Consider the following 7,678-nt stretch of genomic DNA (forward strand, 5'->3'; position numbering starts at 1 on the left):
TCAAACATTTTCGAATATTTCTCTGTAAACCACATTAGTAGTTAAATTAGTGGGATTATCATTATCATCCAAAATCAATATCTTCAACCCTTTCCTAGATTTTACTATGGAAAGAGCAACATATAACTGTTCGTGTGTAAATATTGAACGTGGTAGATATAAACCAACTTTATTGAGCGTTTAACCTTGGCTTTTATTTATTGTCATGGCAAAGCACAAAGATATTAGAAATTGTCTTCTTTGTAACTTAAATGACAAACCTGTTTCGGAAGGAGTCCAGTTCATTCTCAGAATCAATATTTGATCACCAATATTTTTCCCAGTAATAAGTTTGGCACCAATAACATTCTTCCCAAGTGAGTTACCTGTAATCTTGTTCCATTGCAAAGTCCATTGGCTTGATCACTATTTCTTATAAGCATTATTGAAACTCCAACTTTTAATTTAACACAGTGATTGGGAATTCCAGAGCATTTGATATCATTCAAAAATTCAATTGTAAACCACTCAGCTTGAGCATTTTCTTGTTCTTCAGATTCGCAAGGACTGTCTGAACTTAAATAAGTAACTTCGTATCCTGGTATTAATGATAAAATGAACTCATTCACTTGATCCACACATTCTGTAGTAGGACATAATATTGCACCATCATCAAAAGAACCATCACATGTCATATTGTTTATGTAGGAGGGATAAACAAAGTCAACCAACTGCAGTAAAGGTTGTTCAACATCTAAAATTAAAATGTCTTCCGGTATTTCAATACTTCCTTGTCCCAACTCATTTAACTCCATATTTTCATCTCCAATGTGAAGTATCCAATCAACAAACTCTTTTATTTCTGTTTGACTCTGCATTGGTGTATGACTCTTTGATCTCATATTCTCTGTAAGTTTTAGGACTTTGTTTATAACTTCAAGTAATTTAATGTTGCCTTCACAATGTCATATCTAGATCCATTTTTTTACAACAGGGAATATCTGTCGAAAGTCTCCTCTAAATACAATGACTTTACCACCAAAAGGTTTAAAAGCATTTTTTTCACTTTCAATTCTCATGACATCCTTAAAGTTCTATCCAGGGCTTCAAAACATAACATATTAATCATTGAGGCTTCATCCCATATAATTAATTTAGTTTCGATCAACAATTTGGCCCTAGGACTTCCTTGAGGTATATTGTAGGTTGACTCTTCATTTATTAACAAAGGAATGCAAAAGGTAGAATGAGCTGTTTTTCCTCTTGGAAGTAACAAAGAAGCTATACCGCTTACATTAAACACAATCAACTCTTTTGATCTAATCTCAGTGGAAAAAGTTTTCCACATGAAAGTTTTTCTGGTTCCTCCATAACCATATAAGAAAAAAAAACCACCAATTTCTGATAGGACTGCTGTCATTATATTCTCATAGACTTTCACTTGCTCTGGAGTAAGAGATTGAAAAAGAGAACAATGCATTTCAGACATTTCTATTTTGTCATAATTCAATTCATCAATAATGAATCTATTTTGATATATAAAATAATCTGAATGAATAGGTTGTGGCAGACTTAGAAAGTCTTTCAAAGACTTACCATTTGAAATTAATAAGTCTTCTACTTGTAGAAGACAAAGGTTTTGTATTTGAGCATCTTCAATTCTAAGACCTAGGAAAGAAATTATGTCATACAGTAATTATAAATTATAAATTTTCAAGAAATAAAAAATTTATACCTGGTAGGGCAAACTCTATTCTTTTTTGGTATAAAATGTCATCTGATAACAACTTCCATGTTTTGTTCCACACTTCATCTGGTCTAGACATAATATTCACCAATAAAAGAGTAACAAACAGTCTTCTTAACTGAATTCTTGAAGCAAGGTCACTGGACTCTATAATGGCATCAATAACTCTTTATCATTTGCCAATGACCCCATTGCATAACATGCCTCTTTATATGTTTGGTGAATGAAACCATTAACAGTCTTGATGCTATCATAGTTACAATAACCCTTTTGATAATTCAACAATAACCTCAGATAATATAATTCCCCTGACCCTGGAGGAATATATGTTAACCTTCCAATACTAACACCAATTTTCCTTGGCTTCCACTCTCTTTTGTCTGCCACCCAAACAAAATGTCTAGGGTATTCACAATAAGTCAAATTTTTTCCCAGTGGATAAATTTTGTTAGCTTCAAACCTAGCTAAAAACATTGTTCTTTTATGTTCATTGAAGTTGAATATTTCATCAATGTCTTCATTGTCTTAAAGAGAATCGATTGCTCTTACAATAGATGAGAAGTCAATCGTTGAACTGGAGGCCATCTATGATGAATATCAAAGGCAAATATTCTCCACACAGCTTCACATGGGGATATGTATCTACAATCATAATACTGTTTAATTTCATCAATAACTAGTGTCTCTATAGTCTCTTTATGAGTAGTAGTAATTTTCAAATTGGCTTTATCTGGACCTTTGTTCACATATTTAAAAAAAATACTTGATTGAATTAGATTTGTTGCAATATTATGTGTTAACATGGGCTTGGTACCTCAGTAGTAGCAATGGGCTATATGACACAACATTTCTATTGTCCAACTTAATTCCATTTTTAAGAATGAATGTTCCATTATCTTGACGTTTGTAATATGGATATCCATCCTCATCAGTCGTAGTCAACAGTTTAAATTTATTGGGTTAAAATTTCGAACATCTACTGTTAATCATGCAAGGTGAGCTTATTCGAGTTACCCCGCATGGGCCATGTATCATGTAGGTTGCAACTGCCTTTGACAATTTAGGATATAAATTTGCATTCGATAATTCTGCAGAAATGACTCCATCAATATTGGTTGGAGTTCTTAACTTTTCCTCTCCATCCAACCACAATAATATGTGGGCATGAGGTAAACCCCTTTTTTGAAGTTCCACAGTGTACATACCTATAACAATATGAAAAATTCTTCAAATGTAATACATAATAATATAGCAAAGAAAGTGTTAAATATGGGTTAATGTGGATTACCTGCATTAACTTTGCCAAAATAGTCATATTTTTTTAAGTCAATCATCATTTGATCTAATTTCATCTTGAATACTTTACAAACAATGTTTGGCCTATCAGTAGCAGTTAATCCTTTTGAAGTAACAAAGTCATGTATTTCAGACCAGTTTACATTGCAAGTAATAGTGATAAATAAATCAGGATATCCAAATGTTTTGTAAAGGCCATAACATCTTGGCAATTGTTGAACATATACCTCATTCCTCTTGTAAGAGATGCAGGTAAAACTATACGCTTTTCAATTGCAGAAGAATTTGTTTCTCCTCGATTCATTACTTCTTGTACAGCTTGTAAAATATTACAACGTATTGTTTTTTGATTTAGCCTTATGAACGACAATCTTTGAGCTTCAACCATTGTATATGCATCAACCAAAAACTATTGAAACAATCAACGTGAATGGACTATATTCCCAAACTCCACATTTCTTTATTGAATTCTAAATGCAATAAATTCTCTTAATGAAATACAACTTCTTTTACGTTCTCTGCTCTTACTTCCTGAATTCTGTATTGGAATCTGTTCTTGATAGACATCCTCTTCAAAGGGGAATATTAATGGATATTGTAATGGAATAAAGGTTGTATGTGTTTCATGGAGTCTAAACAATTGTCCTGAACTTTTTTTCACTATGATATCTCGTCCTACATCCATGTTGCTCATATCATTCACAATTAATGCTGCTATTTCATTTGTTGTAGGGGTATTGTACACTCTTGGATCTTTGCATCGATGTCTAAATAACCTAAATGCAAAATCTGAATTTACATCTTTATGTACATAATCTCTTACCCTTCTAAAATTTTTGCCAAAACATTGTTGTCATCAATCATCTTGGTAAGATCTTCAATCAAGGATTTGTCAAACTTCACCTGTTTCAATTTCAACCTACATGCAATTTTTAAAAATATATCATTAAAAAAATCTTTGAATTAATTCAGTTAATATAAAGTAACTCAATAAAGTAACTGAATATACCACATACCCAAAGTGAGATAATCTATTTGACACTTCATTTTGAGTGTCATATATGTAAAGTTGTGCAAACTTAGGAGATGATCCACTATCAGAGAGCTAGCTTCCAATCTTATGATAGTTTTGTCCATGCAGAATAAATTGAGGAGGTCCATATCCATCATTTATCGAAGACTGAACATTCCCTCCAATTGAAGTAAATGAAAACATACTATTGTAACTTCTAATATTTTGTAGATAGTGTTCTCTTCGACTATCTTGCCCATTTAATAACTATAACAACAATTTAGGAGGTTCTTGTAGGAAAGAGAGTTGTACTTTTCCCTTTTGACAACAAATAGAAAAATCAACGTTAACATAAGTCTTAGATTTATGAGATCTTTCTTCATACCACACCTCACCCAAACAATATTCACATTGAATAGTAGGTTGTCCAAATTCAACAATATCTATTTTCAAAAATTAAGAAAGGTGATATATTACTTTGCTGAGATAAATGCATTTAGTTTGCATGAAGAAGTGAAGAAGTTAGAGTTAAAGATATGCACCTTCATTTTCAGCTTTTGAATATAATTCAGAACTATAAACTTTTGTGGTGTCATCTGAAACAAAAAATAAAAATTTAAATTATAAATTAACCATTTTTAGTACCATTATTTTCTTCATTTTGCACATCTTCGTCAAAATTCAATCTCTGAGTCACTGATTCAAGGATTTGAACATTGTATGTACCAGACTTGTAATGTAAGTTTAGTGTGTTACTAACTACATACCCTACACTCCCAGCAACTGAATTACCTGGACAAAATATGTTCAAAACTAGCAATTAAGTAGTAGTAAAACATTTGTTAAGCAATAAAAAGAAATATGATTTTGAAATTTACATGTCATAAAAGAATAAGGAAAAAGAATTTACATTGGTTTCCAAAACTAACCTTGAAATTTAGGTGTAAGAAGTTCTTGTGCAGTACAGATTGTTTGTAAACCTGACAATGATTGCCAAGTTGTATCCATCACATTCAAATGATTGTTAGGGGTCACTGATTGAGAAACCCAATGATTTTGTTTAAAAAATTGTCTCTTTCATTGAATGAATTTTCATTTGAATGATGAATTATTGAAGGAATAAATGTACGAAAATGAGTAATGTTTCAGTTTATATTTCTACTACCTCTAGCTTGATCAACCTTTTGCATCTTTCCCAAAATGTGCACAAATACAAACACAAAAAATAATTTCCAAAAAAAATAATACAGAAATAAAATTTAGATGTGCTATTGCTATATATTGTAAACAAATACAAAAAAAAAATAGTTTCCAAAAAAATAATACAAATATAAAATTCAGATGTATATTCATGTACTATTGCTATATATTATAATCAACTATAACGAATAATGGATTGTAAACTAACCATGAGGACGTTCAGTGAGGCTAATGTCTCAATGAGTATTTGTTTGCATTGATGTCAATGCTTTGGTAATTGAATGCATCATGTTTAAGTCATTGTTAGGAGTAAGGTTATGAGAGAAAGAGAGATTTGAGCATGTAATTTCAGATGTATGAGAACCAAAATCTTGACTTGATTTAAGAGTACTTTGACCTACAACAAAAAGTTTAAATGAGTGATACAATAAGATAAATTAATTAACAATGACTATATAAGAACTTATAAATTCTTTTACAGTAAAGTTAATCTTTCAACAATGATTTAAAGAACTTTAACATTTCATTGTGTTTGAACCATATATATATATATATATATATATGATAATTAGTACTACTTAATGATTTTAGCTGGTTAAGGTAGAATTTTTAGTAAAACATAAATTAGTACTATAATTAATAAATCTAAAATGTTTGTATCTTTGTAATAATACTATAATTGTTATCAAACCATGTGAATGATCCATTAAGAACTAACCATGAACTTGCTCTGTAAGTCCAATTTCTTCATTACTAACTGTACCCATTGATGACAATACTTTTGTACTTGAATGCATGGTGTTGAATTCATTGTCAAGTGTCAGGTTTACAGAGACATAATCATTTATGCCTGTATTTCGAGAAGTTTGACACCAAAATTGCTTACTTGAGTTCACAGTAGTTTGACCTAAAAAAGAAGTCACAACAGTTGACTTTAAAACTATAATTAGAAATTTCATTGAATGACATGCTGTGAGAGTTAAATGAAATAAAATGTCATTGGTACTACCTCTTCTTTGGTAAACCTTTTTGCGTTGATCATAAATGAAGTTTTTCCTCTCTGACCTTGCATATTTGACAACACCTGATTAATATAAACAAAAAAAAATGTTTCCACAAAATTAATATATATATATATATATATATATAAATTAAAATGTTTATTGATGTAGTATTAGTGTAAATTGCAATCAATATAATTAATAATACGTCCTTAACTAACCTTGAAGCAGTTCTCCATTACTAACTGTACCCATTGATGACAATACTTTGGTTGTTGAATGCATTAATTGATTGCTGAGAGTAAGCTTCTCATAAACAAGGATATTTGTTATCATAGTCCTGATGCCGAAGAACCAAAATCGTGACATGAGTTAGGAGTACTTTCACCTACAACAAAAAGTACGAATGAGTGATAAGATAAGGTACACGAATGACAAATTACGATGTATTTGTTTTACACATTCGATATCAATTGAAAAATAATTTGAATTTGTTTTACACATTCAATATCAATTGAAAAATAATTTTAATTCTATTTGAAATATAAATATAAATATAAAGATACATAAAAAAAGGTAATTAGGTTTCACTACCTGTTGTTTTGACTTTTTTTTCCTGCACAGTTAATACAATATATTTCTTCTTTTTGTTTTGCCATATTTTCCATTATCAGCATCGAGAACTAAAAAAAAAAAATTACAAAGAAAATCATATATAATTAAGATACAATACTTTGAATTACATCATAACTGACCATTAACTTCTTTTGTAAAGTTCATTCACTCTTATATCATAACTGACTATTAACTTCTTTTATGAGCCTAATTTTTAAATATATAATAAAAGAATTACATACCATTAAAATTAAGTTGATAGAATTATATGAGTTAAGTGTAGTCCATTTGGATTAACATGTTTTCAAAATAAAAATACATGGATAAATTTTGACATGTAGTATTATTAAAAATAAAAAAAACTAATTATATTTCACTACCTATTGTTTTGACTTTTCTGCTGCGCTGTTCATACAATATATTTTTTCTTTTTTCTTCTGCCATATTTTCCATTATTAGCCGTGAGAACTAAAAAAAAGAAATTACAAAGAAAATCATACATAAATAAGATACAATACTTTGAAATAAAGAATGGACTTAAAGTTATGTTTACCATTGCTGGATTCAAATATGCATGTTGTGTTTGGATTTTGATTCTCTGGAAAATAAAATCCATGTAAAACAATAGGTTAAATTATACACAGACATTAAATCTATTAAAAACTATAACATACCATCTATTTTTTTTTTATATATTTTTACCATAAATTGTGTTGAGAGTTCATTCATTCTTACATCATAATTGACTATTAACTTGTTTTCTAAACCTAATTTATATATATATATATATATATATATATATATCTATGTCTATGTATATATGACACT

At 29.6% G+C, this 7,678-nt stretch overlaps 1 pseudogene; it reads right to left on the reverse strand.

Moving 5' to 3' along the window:
- LOC137839388 (uncharacterized) lies at window positions 1-881 on the reverse strand (annotated as a pseudogene).
- Window positions 882-7,678: the final 6,797 nt, after the last annotated feature.

The sequence above is a fragment of the Phaseolus vulgaris genome, chromosome 3 (assembly GCF_000499845.2).
Source record: "Phaseolus vulgaris cultivar G19833 chromosome 3, P. vulgaris v2.0, whole genome shotgun sequence".
In the NCBI taxonomy this organism is placed as follows: Eukaryota; Viridiplantae; Streptophyta; class Magnoliopsida; order Fabales; family Fabaceae; genus Phaseolus; species Phaseolus vulgaris.